Source organism: Canis aureus, chromosome 9, assembly GCF_053574225.1.
Source record: "Canis aureus isolate CA01 chromosome 9, VMU_Caureus_v.1.0, whole genome shotgun sequence".
NCBI lineage: Eukaryota > Metazoa > Chordata > Mammalia > Carnivora > Canidae > Canis > Canis aureus.
The window spans coordinates 58,747,440-58,764,782 of record NC_135619.1 but is presented as its reverse complement, the minus strand read 5'-3'; the positions used below and the strand labels follow the sequence as shown (position 1 = coordinate 58,764,782).

At 33.8% G+C, this 17,343-nt stretch overlaps 1 long non-coding RNA gene across 1 annotated transcript; it reads right to left on the bottom strand.

The window, feature by feature from the left end:
* Positions 1–1,591: 1,591 nt before the first annotated feature.
* Positions 1,592–16,995, bottom strand: LOC144320997 (uncharacterized). Its single transcript, XR_013386664.1, has 3 exons — positions 16,863–16,995; positions 15,781–15,851; positions 1,592–1,753 (listed from the first exon to the last, which is right to left on the bottom strand). It is a non-coding gene; the product is annotated as an uncharacterized LOC144320997 (long non-coding RNA).
* Between the last annotated feature and the right edge of the window lie 348 nt (positions 16,996–17,343).

Below are 17,343 nucleotides of genomic sequence, written 5' to 3'. Positions count from 1 at the left end.
CTTAAGATTACTCCTGGTCATAGGTAGTACATATGTACATAAAAATAAAAAAAACATTTAAAATATTTTAAAATTTGAGAATTTCCACGGCCAAGAGTATCGTAAATAAAATATACTAAATGCTTTTTAAATTCCAGTCATAAATATTGTCAGTAGAATAAGCAAAACTTTTAGCTACTATTGTTAGCAGAACTTCTGTAGGTGGGGGTGGGGGTGGGGGAAGGCACTACTACAATCCTATAGTAATACATATGTAGCTAAAGAATTTTAAATAAATCAATATTTAAAAGAAAAAAGCCACAATTCCAATGAAAGCTCACCAAAGAAAAGGGGACAATGTAGCACATACATTGCACCCTCTTTTTCCCATTACTGGGTTCATGGAAGAAACTAAGGTTAGCTCCTTTTCTCCCCCCATTTTCTTTCAATTCATCACAAAAAGTTTGGGTACAGACTGTTTTTTCCCCAAAATGTTGCAAATATAATATTCCTCTGCATATTCTCTATATGTTGTATCTCTAATAGACCTATTCTAAATCTATACTGTTAAATGAGGCCTACTCTTCACTACCCATTTCCTGCATCCCCTTAGGTAATGGATTCAGTAAATGTAAATGTCTAAACAGAGACAGCATCCAGTGTACATTCAGCACTTTGCCTTAAGGTGATCTGATTTAAAACTGTTTCTAGGAAATCCTATCGCCTCTAAAAGGGAGCACATACAGAATAAAGAAAACAATTCTTTTATTCATGTCTAGTTTCCTATAAAGAGAGTTTAAACTGGGATACTTCAACAGAAGAAAATGAGAGAAGTAGGGGTAACTTAGATGAGAACAGAGCTTCTAAATAGTCCAAATTGATTTCCTGATGGCAATGTAACATGAATTTCTAGAACCAAGACATTTCAAATTTATGTTCCTAAAAGTTGAATCCAAGTTCTGCTAAAATTCTAAAATAACCTAATTATTCCTTGAGAAAGTTCTGAATTGTAAATGTCAGTTTCATAGAAGTGGGTGGAAAAATGCAAATCTATGGTTTACATGCTTGAATATTATATTTTAATGTATTCTCAAATTAATAGTATGTCTCAGAAGAGTTTATTTAAAGCCAATCTTCTTAAAAGAATTCACTCATAATTGTGTAAGCATCAACTTAAAAAATTCGGTACAGTGAATTCAGAAGTAAGAAATAAGAGGGGACTAATAGCTAAAATGGTTGCTGTTACATATCTTTTAACAAGATATTTTACATTGAAGATGCCAATGTAATTGCAGGAAAAAATATCAGCTTTCCCAGCCTATATTTGTATATAAATTTCATTGCCTATGGCCTATGGCTGCTAATTATTGAATCATGAAATAGAGAAATCAAACTGGGGAGTCAGTGGTTCTGAACACATCAATTTTCCTTTGTCTTTCTCTTCCTTCATTAGCTAAGAATTTTTCATGTTGTTGCTTGAATTATCTAAGTATTTTCTTAAAGTTCCACTTCACTTTGAAAATATCATACTGACAACTAAATGGCAGTTTAGGAAAGGAAAAAATAATGCAGGAAAAATTACAATAGATACAAGATTTTTTTTGTAAGATTTTATTTGTTTATTCATTAGGGACACGGAGAGGCAGAGACAAAGACAGAGGGGGAAGCAGGCTCCATGCAGGGAGCCTGATTTGGGACTCTATCTCGGGTCCAGGATCACGCCCTGAACTGAAGGCAGCCACTCAACCTCTGAGCCACCCAGCATCTCCAGTAGCTTCAAGATATAAATAGGGAGAGAGATGATAGATCAATAGACACAGAGATAGATATCACTATATATACCTTTGAAAAATACAATGTATTTATACCACTGTAAAATACAGTATATTTGAAGGAATGTTATAATTTATTATCTTCTTTCCTTTGATACTGTCATTTCTATCTCATTAACCCAAACTGATTTTACTATAGTTGTAATCACTCTGAGACCTGAATAATAATTTTCAGAAACCAATGGACCTTGGATATATATCTTCATTATTTGTGACTAAATAGCATATTGATATTCCCACATCTTCTATAGATTTGCTCTTGTTAGCAATTGTTGCAGACACCTTGCAATCAATGCAAATAAAACCATCATTATTTCAAATAAAACTCTGGTTTTATAATTTTTAATCTGTGTCATTTCTACAGGGCCACATGTACGCACAAATAAACATGCATTTACATATAAATGAATAAAGGGACAATTATATATACCTACACATACATTAACTTAAATATTTATTTGTGTACTGAAAAAATAACTAAACATTGGGGTGCATTATCTTTTCAAATTAGTGTTTTCATTCTCTTTGATTATGTGAAATTTCTATTTTTAATTTTTTGAGGAACCTCTACACTGTTTTCCATTGTGATATTATAAAGAACAGGATCTTGCCATTGTGACAACATGAATGCACCTGGAAGGTATCATGTTACAGGAACTGTCAGACAAAGACAAATATCATATAATTTCTCTAGTATGCAAAACCTAAAAACACAAAACAAATGAACCAACAAAAACAGAAATAGATTCACAAATACAGAGAACAAACTGGTGGTTACCAGAGGGAAGGTGGGTGGGAGAATGGATGAAAGAGATGAAGGGAATTAAGAGGTCCAAGCTTCCAGTTATACCATAAATTTAATAGCTACAAAAAGTTCAGAATAGGGAATACAGTCAATAATATTGTAATTACGTTGTGTGGTGACAGAAGGTTACTACAATTACAGTGAGCATTGCATGTGTAGAATTGTTGATTCATTGTGTTGCAAATATGAAACTTCTATAACACTGTCAACTATACATCAATAAAAAATTTAAAAAGGAAAAAATAAATTAAAAAATAAAAAATAAAAGTAGACAACTAACACTTATATGGCCTTATATATAAGAGTTAAACATTTTAAAGCAATCAAATGAGGTGGCAAGGAAAAAAGGGACAACCGCTGTTATATATAGCAATAATCCAATTTCAGTTAATAATAATTTATCAAGAAAATAATTAATCAATTAATAGTATCAACACAATATATAATGTATTTTTAGCGAACTCATTATGTAGTCAGCCATGCATTCCATTAGCTTTCTAAGAATCAATCCTTTAGATGTTAAAAATATAGCTATTTAGTTGAAAAATAATTGGCCAGATTGAGATTATTGAATACATTCAAAAAATTTCCTTGCATTATGGAATAAATAAACAGTTTATAGACAAAGACCTCCCATCCATACAGATGATATACTTCTTTTTTTTTTTTTTCAGATGGTATACTTCTTGAAGCAAAATTAGTTTCTTTTTAAAAATTCAGGAAACTAAATATATTATTTTTATTAACATATATTTCCATTATTATTTACTAACATCAACATAAATCTAACTGATTTGTCATTACTCTTGATGTGTTATAGGAGCCATCAGTCTATGTCTTGGGGTCTATGGTAATGTCACACTTTAAGTGAATTGCCTTTTGTCCTTTCAAATTTAATATGTACGATGTAATATGTATTTTCTATATCACTTTTCCCAGTGAAGTGATGATCAAAAAAAAATTTTTTTTAATTTTATTTTATTAAGCAATCTCTACACTCAACCTGGAGCTCAAACTTACAACCCCAAGACCAAGAGTTGCATGCTCTACTAAGTCAGTCAGGCACCCCAACAATCAAATTTCATGGTAAATACTGCAAAACATATAGATTGCACGCGGCCTTCTATCTTCTGTTCATATAAACAGATGAGCTGATACTGTCTTCCCTAGTTACTGTTCCCATTCTTGTTGAAACACCGTTTAATTGTGCATAAAATGCCATAAATGCACTCCAGAAAATAAATATCTTCAAGAAAAATGAAAAATACTTTAATAGAATATATAATATATATTATAAGGATATATATATATATATGTATATATATCTCAACAGAATTGTACACAATTCCTACTTCGATTGTGAGGATTTGTAATAGGTGTCCATATTGAAAATATTTTAAAGCCAGTTAATATTTATCAGCATTAAAAGTCCCTCTCCTTCAATGATTAACAAACATTTGTTAAATGAATATATGAATACATGTTAAGAAATTCACAAGAATATTCCTTATTAGATTTTAAGCCCAATGGAACAAGAAATATTTCTCTTGTTCACTCATTGAATAACACAATGTCAGCACTTGGTAGGATTTAGAGAATAAATACATTAATGAATAAATTAGGTTCAGCATTTTTAACCTATTATTATTATTTTTAAAGATTTTATGTATTTATTAATGAGAGACACATGGAGAGAGGCAGAGACATGGGCAGAGGGAGAAGCAGGCTCCCTATGGGGAACCCAATGCAGGACTGGATCCCTGGACTCCAGGATTGCTACCTGAACCAAAGGCAGACACTCAACCACTGAGCCACACAGGCACCCTTAATATGCCTATTATTGAATATGTCTGCAAATTAATGAGACTACTTAAAAAGACAGCAAAGAAGCTATGCACCTAATATTCAAGTAGCAATATCTCCAATACTCATACAGTTTCCTAAAAGAAATACTGACATATAATTGATGCTCAATAAATGTTGAATCTAATCATTCCCCTCACCAGATATGCATTTGTTTCACTGGTAAAGCTATTTTTTCTTTCATAATATTCTGTCTCTTTTCTTTGGAATAATTTGATTTCTTTATGTGATTTTTACAAAATACAAAAATTTTATTAATGTTAGACATCTATCTATTTTTCCATCTGTATCTATCTATCTATCTATCTATCTATCTATCTATCATCTCTAAAATGTCATTATAAGTTCTTGTCTGGAAAATACTTTATTGCATCTTCATGGTATATATTACAATCTGGCAAAATCACTGAGGTAAGTAGACCAGACTTAATATAATTCATTGAGATTTACTGTATTTTTAAAAAATTTAGTCACATGAAATACTATAATTCTAATATTCATACAGTTTGAGAAGTAGAATTGCCTACATTTCACATTGGAATAATAGCATTAACTGAGACAAAATTTTAGGGAAGGATAAATATAAACAGAAAAAAGAATTGTGAAAAGCAGCCTTTTAAAAATATGTGTACAGGTGTGTACACACAATTGTGCCCACTCTTCTGTATTTCAGAAAATTGCTTCTGAGGTCTCACATAGATAAGTAAACCAATTACATATGCCATGATCTATGTGTAGGCAGATTTTACATTCATAATGAAAATCTCACTATACAAATTTGAAAAAACAAATGTAATGTTATTACATTTGGAAGTATTTAACTGATATTATATAAAATTATTAGAAAGTGTTGGCTATTCAAGAGGAAAAGCCACTGGTACTCAAAATACTAATGACTAGTTGATTCAACATCTGAGCAATATTTATGCTCTATCTTTCCAAATTAAAGAAAAGTGACAGAGAAAAATAGAGTGATATTTACAAATCCTTAAAAAAGGTCATCCTTACGAGATTTGTTAGTTATATTCTTGTGATTTATTACAACAATATAAAGTAAGCTTTAAAAATTTCAAAATTGTGAAGCTTCTTTCAAATTATGGTAAGTATCCCCTTTCCTGCTCATCATCTAACTTTGTCTCTTGGTAATGTCAAGTGGGTTGAAGTTTGCTTTATTTTTCACCAAGTGTTCTTCTGAGGTGATTTTTTAAATAACTGTTTAATCCTCATGGTAGGACACTAAGGATATGTCTTCACTCAAAAGAAAAAGAAAATTTGACTCAGAGGATCCTGATTTTCCATTTATTTTATCTACTGAATATAATCATTTAACATGTAATTAAATCAAATGTAGTCATTGAAAAAGTGACTAAACATAATGTCTACATAAATCAAGGACACTTTGCCAGATACATAGCCTCATTTGGGGCACAAGGACCTTGAGTAAAATGTTCAAGTCTGAGAGAAAAAATAAGGAAAATTAACCATGAGCTAATCCATTGAACAACATGATTTCAGGGATAAATTACAGGAGTTGACTAAGAATCCATTAAAATATATTTGCCAGAATCAGATTACATGTTGGATAGATTTATTTATAGACTATTTATTCAAAGTGTACTAAAAATTAGAAATGCAAAATGCCGGTAAATTTAGTTTGTACCATTGATACGACATCGCAAAGAAATTGCTAGTAATTCTCCAGGCAGGAACACATGAGGATGGTCTCTTGTCCTACTTTTATGACATATATGCCTAGATGAGCTCTTCGTCATTCTTCCCTTAATGGATTTTATGACTTTAGCTTTAAAGAATCCCCTTATAGTTTGCTAGCAGCATAATTACTCCTTTACTAATCTTCCTCTGTCATGTTTGCATATCTTTATTAAGTAAAGTTTCCATTCTTTTAAAGCTTTTTTTTTTTTTTGACCAAAAGTTTTACTATTGAAACTTTGCTTTACCTATAGGTAACGAATTTTCTTTAAAAGTGAAATCATGGGCAACCTGGGTGGCTCAGCAGTTTAACTCTACCTTCAGCCAAGGGTATGATCCTGGAGACTCAGGATCGAGTCCCACATCCAGCTCCCTGCATGGAGCCTGCTTCTCCCTCTGCCTGTGTCTCTGACTCTTTCTCTCTCTTTCTCTCTCTCTCTGTCTCTCATAAATAAATAAAATCTTTAAAAAGTAAAAAAAAAATAAAATAAAATAAAAGTGAAGTCCCACATGATATCTTTTCTCTGACATCTGCAATCTACTGTAAGTTGTGTTATGAATCTATGGCAATTTGGCGATTTTTAATGTTCTTTTTCCTCTCTTGCTGAATTTATTTTCTTTCAATTGTGGACATCTACAAATTTTCATTATTCCACAGCCTATTCTATTCCTGACATTAATTCTAGATATAATGGGTGCAGCTATTTATTTCCTTTTAGAAGATTAATGATTTTGGCAGAAATAACACATCAGGACAATGGTACTGGAAACACCAAAATCTCGATTTCCATACTTTAACAAATACAAAGGACATCATTTTTACTCATTCAATGTTCATAGTGAGCCTGTGTGATATATACAATTATTCTCCAGTTTTCAAATGAGACACTGAGGCTTAGCTTTCATGAATTTCTCACAATAACACAGCTAGAAAGTTGAAGAGGTGGGGTTTGATCCCAGGAAGCCAGAGCTCATGTTCTTAAGCACTGTGCAATGCCTGCCCTCTCAGTTAAAAAATTAATTCACTTCAAAAGGAACTTTCATTAAGCAAATTTATCATTCATAAATATCTGCTTATAATGTTGCAACATTATTTTATAAGAAATATTTGCGGGGATCCCTGGGTGGCGCAGCGGTTTGGCGCCTGCCTTTGGCCCAGGGCGCGATCCTGGAGAACCAGGATCGAATCCCACATCAGGCTCCCGGTGCATGGAGCCTGCTTCTCCCTCTGCCTGTGTCTCTGCCTCTCTCTCTCTCTCTGTGACTATCATAAATAAATAAAAAAAATAAAATAAAATAAAATAAATAATAAATAAAAATTTAAAAAAAGAAATATTTGCCAACAACCATATATGCAGAAATGATTTCTTTAAATCGTAGGCATTTTCAAGGACATGTAAAAAACAAAACTACCACAAGCTTAGAGGCTCAAACCAACCACAGTTATTTTTCACATTTTCCATGAGTCAAGAGTTCAGGTACAATTTACGTCAAAATCCTCACAAAGCTGCAGTCAAGGTGTTAGCTGGGCTCCATACTCACCTAGAGGCTCAGTTGGGAAAGCCTGCTTCCTAGTTCCCTCAAGTTGTCAGCAAAATTTATCCCCTCGCAATTATGGGACTAGAGTCTCCACATTTTTGCTAGCTGCTAGCTCTTCTCTGCTGCCTCTGTTCCTTGCCGCGTGTCCCTCTCCATAGACAGCTCACAACATGACTGCTTGCTCCTCTGAGACCAGCAGAAGAGAGTCTCTATGCTAAGAGTCTTACAGAATCCAAAATAATAACAGGGGTGACATTCCATCACCTTTGCCACATATTCTGTTGCTTGGAAGCAACTTCCTGGCCATGTTCCCAAGTAAAGAGATTACACAAGTTCCTAGACACCAGGGAGTCAAAAGTCATTGTGGGAGTCCTCTCAGGGTCTGTACACCACATCATTACAGTCCTCTTAAATATTAATACCAAATCTACCCATGGTTTAAATTAGGGTGAAGAATTTTTGGGATAGTCACCCCATTCCATGATACCTTTTGAATTTGAGTGACTAGCTGCAAACATTCTGGCCTTCGTCAGAGAGGGTAACAGTATAACTTTTGAATATTAGTGTGTATTAAGTAAAGGATTGATCAGATTAGATTTCCCTAAATCTTGCTCCTCTAAGTCTCAAGCTCCCGTCCCCCAGTTCATCCAATGAGGAGGACATTTCCTCCTGAAGTTCTGTTCCTCTGTTAGTCTTCGGAGTGGCAGAGCTAAAGGGAATAACAATTACAGTCACTTCTTGGAGTGTTGGAAACAAAGAGCTGTAAGTGGAATATAGTTCAGCTTTGATTACTTTATTGATGGTTGCTCAGTGATCGACCTACACATAATTGATCTGGGGAGCCCCACAGTACTCAGCCTTTGCATCCAATTGAGATTTTAGTGAACAACATCTAGTGTATTGAGTGTGACTTGAAGGAAAAAAGAAAAGATCCTTCTTGAAATTGCCCCCTATCAAATATGAACCAGTTCACAATGCAACTTACATTATTTTTCATGCCATCCACTTTTAACCATGCCACTATCCACAGGGCTCTGACTGTTTTAGATTTAACTTCCAGATACATAATTTTTCAATTTATAACAGTTTAAGAAGCTCTTACAAGTTGAGGATGAAGAGAGTTTATAAAAGTATTAGCTATTGAGGGGCGCCTGGGTGGTTCAGTGGTTGAATGTCTGCCTTCAGCTCAGGGTGTGATCCCGGAGTCCTGGGACACAGAGTACCATATCGGGCTCTCCTCGAGGAGCCTGCTTCTCCCTCTGCCTATGTCTCTGGCTCTCTCTGCATCTCTCATGAATAAATAAATAAAATCTTTCTTAAAAAGTATTAGCTATTGAGGTACTGCCAATTAAAAATATTGTCACAAAATATAGATCATGTGGAAGTGTACACACAACAAAGAGAATAAAAAATTCTGCATTTAAATAAGTTATATTTCTTTGCAAAGGAAACGAGTGCAGGTACATAAGAGTATGGAATTCAGGGCAGTTAAAAAATACTAATGTGCTTGTACTATGCTCATACATTTAATGCTTAATATATTATTAACGACAGCTCCAGGCAAAAGTTTTACTCTAAAGACTGGAAAGGCTATTTTGTGCACCAAAATACCCAGTGAATAAGTTGGCTTTGTGCACTCATATGCTCAATCTCAGATTGGCACAACATTTTTAAAAACATGATACTACTTCAGGTGTGTGGTAAAGATCTAAAATTGGTCTTCAATGTGGTTGGTCTTCAGTCTGTGGTCCCAGTGGTATTCTTGATGGCAAAGGAGAAAAAGAGCAGATCTATGTGCTCTGTGTTTCACAAAGGGTTCACTCATCTCATTAGATCTGCAAAATAAGTCTAGAGAGCTATTTATTTGCTTTCTATTTCAAAAACAGGGGAAAATAACTGGAGGCAGTCAAAATTTGAAAATATAACTCAGGGTTCATAATTCTTGCCACGATATGTATTTTCAGAAAAAAAATACAAATTACAGTGGTTATCACCCAATAGATTTCAAATATCATCTCTCAGTAGTATGTCAGAGCATGTGGCACAATAAGGATGCTTGACATATTGGAATCCTACACAGTTGAATTAAAATCGTAGTTTCACAATTTATTTGGCAAATTAGTACTGTTACTTGACATCTCTGTATCTTAAATGCCTCCTCTGCCAAGTGACTAATAGAATATCTATAACACAACATTGATGCATTTAATGAGACAGATTATATTTACATAATTCATATGATTAGTCCAATTGTGATTGAAAGATACACTTCTACAATGGTGTGCTTCTATTAGAGCACCATTTAAGCCAGATTTATATGAGTTCAGTAACTAGAAGTTTTCCCCTACAAAAATATTGCCCTTAGCTGGAACAATATTTATACTTTTTGATAGATTTAGTCTCAGTAAGATCTAACATGATGTTCCACTTCTGGAGATTTAGAGAATGACACCTGTTTCTGTGATGCATGTCTTCTTTATTCTGAAGATCAGCAGCCCCTTATTTGGGGAGTAAGAGGCTCAAACTGCGGAAACTGAGTCCTTCCTTTAGATGGAAGTAAAGAAATAACATCTTTTCTATGGTATCAAGAAAAAGGAATTTGTGAATATTGGTACTCTTGGTGATTACTGGTTCAGTCTTGTGAAGAAAATGGCCAAGGATAAAAATGGGTAGGGCAGCAGGAAATAATAGCTCCTCACAATGTCAATATTATAATCTCCTAAACCTGTGAATACATTACCTGGTATACCAAAGAATTACAGTATAATTAATGTAAGGCTCTTCATATAGTGAAATTACTCTGGGGTTGTTTTTTTTTTTTTTTTTTTTTCAAGATTCTATTTATTTATTTATGAGAGAGAGAGAGAGAGAGGCAGAGACACAGGCAGAGGGAGAAGCAGGCTTCCTGCAGGGACCCCGATGTGGGACTCAATCCCAGGACACCGGGATCATGCCCTGAGGTGAAGGCAAATGCTCAACCACTGAGCCACCAGGCATCCCACTCTGGGTTGTTCTGTAGACCCCTCCCCAAAGTCCTTAAAAGAAAGTGGTAGGAGACTGAGAGTCAGAAAGAGAGGCTTAAATATACTCCCAGGCTGGCTTTGAATATGGAGAAAGGGGCCCTAAGTCAAGGAATAGAGATGGCTCATACAACCTATAAAAGGCAAGGAATGGATTCTCCTTCAAAGCCTCTAGAAAGTTCTATTGTTTTCTTGAAATTACTTAAGTGGAACCGCAGATAGGCTCTATTCAAGAAAGTAGCTCTGTTACCTCAATCAAAAAGTGGACATTCAGTAAACATTTGTGAAAATTAATAGTAGACATTGTAGAAATATAAACACTGGATATCTTAGAAGTATCAATAAACAATTATCACTTATCCTGAGGCTGATGAAGGGGAGGCCTATAAATCTCCCAACACTTTCTGCTGTCCACAGTTACTGCCCTGGACTTGAGAGGTAAGAGAAATTATCAAAAGAAGCAAAAGATAAAAGAAAAAAATATATTGTTCTTGTCTCTCAGGACCACATCGCATATTAATTGGATAGTGTACAAAAGAAAACTCACTATTTTATTCTACTTCCAGATCTAAAGTATGTAATCTAACTTGAATACCATAAAACAAAAAAGTATATATGTAAATACATAAACGTATAAGAACACACCTCATGCATGTGTGTGTGTATATATATAAATATATATATTTAAGATATACATATACACATATATTTTGATATTTTATTAAAATAGCAACCTTCTGGGGTACCTGGATCGCTCAGTCAGTTAAGCATCTGCTTTCAGTTGGAGTTTTGATCCTGAGGTCCTGGGATCCAGGCCTATGACAGGTTCCCTGCTCAATGGGGAGTCTGCTTTCCTTCTATCTCTCCCTTTGCCACTCCCCTTGGCTTATTCTCTCTCTCTCCAATAAATAAATAAAATCTTTAAAAAAATAGCAACCTACTCTTATTTTGAGTAGTGTTAAATCTTAAACATCTATATTAATGTTAGAAAAATCACTGAAATGTAATAATAAACACTATATTTTAATACAGTACTCAACTATAAAATATTTGAATCAATTTCAATTTTACATACTAGCTTTGTGACTTTGAGCAAGAAATAAACTCTCATCAAATCTCATTTTTAAAAATGTATTCAATATAGTTTATAGACATCGACCTTGAGATGAGAACTATTATATATTGATGAGATATAATAAATGTACCATAAATGTTAAAAAATAAAGAAAAAAAGAGAAAGGAAGAAAAGAAAGAATAATAGATCCCTACACTTAATAAATCACTAATTTCAGAAAAAGTTGTATACCTCTGTAATAATAATATGATGTATCAAATTTTTTTTTTTAAAAATCCATCAACACAGTGCTATGAAAAGTAGATGAAAGATCAAATGGGTCTATAATAGTAAGTACATACTCAAGAGAAGAATGACACACCAGTTCATTTTTAAGATTTGTAATTCACCTGACACAGAATAGAAGAAGCAGCAATTAAAGAATAAAAAAAATATGTAGGGACACCTCCATGGCACCGTCAGTGAGGTGTCCAACTCTTGGTTTGGACTCAGGTAATGATCTCAGGATCCTGAGATCCAGCCCCACCCGGGGCAGGGAGTCTACTTATGACTCTCCCTCCCTCTACTCCTGCCCCCTGCACACTCTCTGTCTGAAATAAATAAATCAATCTTTAAAAAAAAAGCAAAAAAAAAAAAAAAAAAGTAAATGTTTATTAAATATCATCATATATTTATGAGCATAGAGACAGGACACAAGATGGACAGTAACAGGAAAAAAAGGGTGATTCCTTGCTTTTGGAATTAAAGTAAAAATAGTACCAACATTCCAGGTTTGTTAAAGAGTAAAATTAAATAGATGTTATCTTGTTTCATTGATTATATCTACCCTGGCAGATGTGAAGTGGTATCTCATAGTGACTTTGATTTACGTTTCCCTAATGGTTAATGATTTTTAAATACCTTTTCATGCACTTATTGATCATTCATATATTTCTTTGGAAAAATAGCTATTCAAATACTTTGCTCGTTTTTAAATTGGATTGTTTTGTATTTCTATGGTTGAATTCTAAGGGTTCTTTATATATCCCGGATCCTAGATGCTTATCAGACATAAGATTTTAGTCGTTTTGTTTTGTTTTTTTTGTTTTGTTTTGTTTTTATTCTCTAGTTTTCTTTTCACTTTCCTGATAGTATCTTTGGACACAAAAAAAAAATTGTACTATGATAAAGTTGAATTTATACATTTCTTTCTATTTTCCTTATATTTTTGGTATCATATCTAAAAATCTATTGTCTATCCTAAAGTCACAGATGACTTATCCTATATTTTCTTCCATGAGTTTTATAGTTTTAACTGCTTCATTTAGCCCTCATCCATATTGAGTTAATTTGTATCCACTATGTGAAATAGGGACCCAAGGTTAATCTTTACATGTAGATTTCTAATAATCCTTTGTTTGTAGTAAATCAACGTTGAAAAGACTTTTCTTTCCCTGTGGAATGTTCTTGGCACACTTTTCTAAAATCAAATGTCCACAGATACATGTGTCTATTTCTAGGTTCCCGATTTAATTGTATTGTTCTGTATGTGCATATTATGGCAATACCACATGTCTCAATAACCATGGTTTTGTGGTAAACTTTGAAATAGGGTATTTTAAGTTCTCTATATTTGTTTTTTTTTTTTTTTCAAGATTGTTTCAACTATCCTGGGAAACTTACTAATCCATATGAATTTTAAAATCAGCTTATATATTTTTTCTACAAAAGTCATTACAATTTTGATAGAAATTATGTTGAATATATATATCAATTTGGACAATATATCCATATATTGTGTATTAAATCTTCCAATCCCAAAACACAGATGTCTTTCTATTTATTTTGATCTTCTTTAGCTCAACAATATTCTGTATATTTTATAGTACGCATCTTACACTTAGGATAAATTGATTCCTAAGTATTTTTATTATCTTTGATAATATGCTGAATGAAATTATTTTCTTAATTCTATATTTAGCTGTTCATTATGACTGTATAGCCACAGAGGAGGAGGGTTTTCAGTTTTTAATCATTAAATATGATGTTGGCAGTGGGTTAACCATTAGTGCCCTTTATCATGTAGCAGAATTTAACCTCTATTTTAAATTTGCTGAGTGTTTTTATCATGATAGGATGTTGTTTTTTTTTAAAGATTTTATTTATTTATTCATGAGACACACAGAAAGAGAGGGGCAGAGACATAGGCAGACGGAGAAGCAGGCTCCATGCAGGGAACCCAATGGAGGACTCAATCTTGGAACTCCAGGATCACGCCCTGAGCCTAAGGCAGACACTCAACCACTGAACCACCCAGGTGTCCTGAATGTTTATGTTTTTCAAATGAGTTTTATGCATCTATTGAAATGGTCAAGTGTCTTTCTTTTTGTTCTTTATTTTAACATAGCTCGTTACATTATAGACGATCTATTAATTTTTATATATTGTCCCAGCCTTATATTTCTGAAATACATCCCATTTGGGCATGGTATACAATCCTTTTTATATGCGGTTGGATTTAATTTGCTAGTATTTGGTCAAAAAGTTTTGCACTTATATTCATAAGTTATATTGTTCTGCAGCTTCTTTTCATATAATATCATTATTGAGTTTTGGTATCATGGTTATACTGGTCTCATGAGATGAGTTAGGAATTATTCTCTTCCATTTTTTAAAAGAGTTTGTAAAGGATTGGTGCAAATTCTTCTTTAAATGTTAATAGAATTCACAAGTGAAGCCTCTCCTGAGCTTTTGGTGATGATGGTGGTGGGAGGGGTGTTCTGATGTTTATAAATCACTAATGCAGTTTCTTTACTTGTTATGAATCTATCCAGATTTTCTATTTCTTTTTAACTCATTGGTAGTCAGTGTCTTTCTAGGAGTTTGCTCATTTTAAGAAGGTATTTCATTTGTTGTCCTATAAGTGTTCATGGTACACACCTAAAGTCCTTTTGTTGTTTTAATTTTTGTGTGGTGGATATTGATGCTGTCGCTTGCATTTTTAATTTTCATAGTTTGAATCTTCTCTATTTTTTCTTGGCCAGTCTAAATAAAATTGACCAATTTTGTGGATATTTACAAAGAACTAACTTTTGACCAATGTATTGCTTATCCTTTACTATCAGTTGACTTGGCTTTTAGTTTGCTGCTCCTTCTCCTGTACTCAAGTCTACTGTTGATTGCTATAGTGATTTTTTAAATTTTAATTATTGTGTGTCTTATATTTTAGTTGTTTAGACATGGCTGCATTTAGCTCTTTAAACATACTTTTTTAAATAGCTGACTAAAGTCTTTGTCTAGCTATTCCACCATGACTTCCTCAGGGCAAGTTTCTATTTATTCTTCCCTATCCCCTCAGGGTTTGTTTTTGTGACTGCTTATTGTAGTTGTTCTTTTTAGTAACTTTTAGGACTAATTCAAGAAACTATGTGTTCCTTGTCATGCATGGCCACTGAGGTTTCTGCATGGTTAGCTTAGGGATCAGCTAATAATTAAACAGAGATTTCCTTAAATATCTGAAATCCGTAAGCCTCTCCATCTTTGTGAGATGTGCATGCTATGGCACATTTTCAATGCTCAGTAAGGCCATTTACCACACTTCCTTGGCTTTTTAATTCCTGCCATGCAGAGTTTCAAGATCATTTGAAAGTGAATGGTTAGGGCTTTTTCAGGTATTCCTTAAGCATATACACAGCTCCACAAATATACATGGCATTTTAAGCTCCCAGATACATGTCAGAGTTTTTCAAAGGTTCTATGATGATTGCTATGGATTGAATTGTGTTCCAAAAAAACTCATATGTTAAAGTCCTAAACCCCTGTGTGAGTATGTCTGGAGAGAGGGTCTTTGGGAGGTAATTAAGATTAAATGAGGTCAGAAATGTAGGACTCTAATTTGATAGGACTTTGACCTTGTAAGCGGAAGAGAAAGAAAAATTTCTATATCTCTCCCTCCTATGTGAGGACACAATAGGTTACCTTCTGCAAGCCAGGAAGAGAGGCTCTCACCAGAAACCAGCACCCAGATCTCAGTCTTCAAGTCTCTAGAACTGTAAGAAATAAACTTCTGTTATTTAACCACATCCAGTCTATAGTATTTTGTTATGGCAACATCTTATTCTTCATCTTTTTCTTTTATGCTTTTGAGCAATTGGGCCAATTTCTAGCCTTTATCTGTGCATTTGTAACATTAAAACACTCCCCCACAAATATCTTCAACAAATGCACCCCAGAAGAAGATTTTATTTAGTACTGCATGAGTTTGAGTGAAGTCTAATAAAAAGTTGTTTAAGTGGGATATTTCCACACAAGTCAAATATGCCTTTTTTTTTTTTTTTTTTTTTTTTTCAGAATGAGAATTTTTGAGAAAGCTGAAGCTCCATCCTGTTCCTTTGGAACCAGAAATGTTGATTACTACTTTGCAAGTCCATTCCTGGACTGGAGAGCAGGGAACAGAACTAGAGCAAGTTAAAAATACCATAAATCTCAGTGTTAATATCAATATTCAGGAATTTTTTTTAAATGTTGCTGTAATTTCTTATTAATTTTCAGAGTTCTGAAAAAGTTAATTCTGACAATTTTGGACTTTTTTCATTATTTTTTTACAAGGTCAAATTCTTAGAGGTCCTTACACCATCACTTTTGCTTATAAAATTCTATTATTTCATTTTTAACATGCTCTCAATATATTAAAATCTATAATTCTAGCTTCTTCATTATAACTGGAAATCTAACAATACTATGCCCATATGATCAAAAGTTCAAGGAAAACATGGCAATTAGCTGGGCCCTGCTTTTCCTGACTATGTTATCCCCTCTATTGCCTGTTAACCATGTCTCTCCAGCCCCCTTTTTGCTATTCAAATGGTCCCTGCAGGATTTGAACAATCACCTATGGTAAATTATTACTGTACTATACTATGTGATATTAAAATAAACTCAATTTTCTAGAAAAAATTAAATTTCTCAATGCACAGCTGTGTTGAGGGGCCCATAGTTGGTGTTGTAAATTAAAAACATGCAATTATGACCTACTGAATAAGGAGGTACAAGCCACCTACCTGGACTCAGCAGGTAGTTCCTTCAGCATACAAGAGCCCTCTGGGGAAGTGAAAGCTCAGAGTCATTTTGATTGAAAGTTCTGTGTCAGTACACTCACATAAAAGAAGTGAAGCCACAAGATGTATTACTTACAGATCCTAGAAATAGACTGGGGGTGGAGAAGGGGTGCAATGAGGTGGAGGAAGGACAGCCCTCTGTCCCAGATCACAGTGAGCAGGAGAGAGAGCAGGATAGCAAATACCTATTAAAAGGTGGTTGTGGCGGAGGTCAGTAACTTTTTGCAGGCTCAACACTAAGTGGTTATTTTAAAAAGTGCCCTGGGGAAAGCAAAGTGGGAATTTATGACAGGAATCCTAAACTCAGGGCCTTATCTAAAAGTCCAGACTCTGGGTGTGAGCAGAGTTCTCATGCTGTAAAATACCTAGGCAGCAACTCAAACTAGTGGTTTTCTCATCAGAAAGGAATTCTCCCTTTCAAATA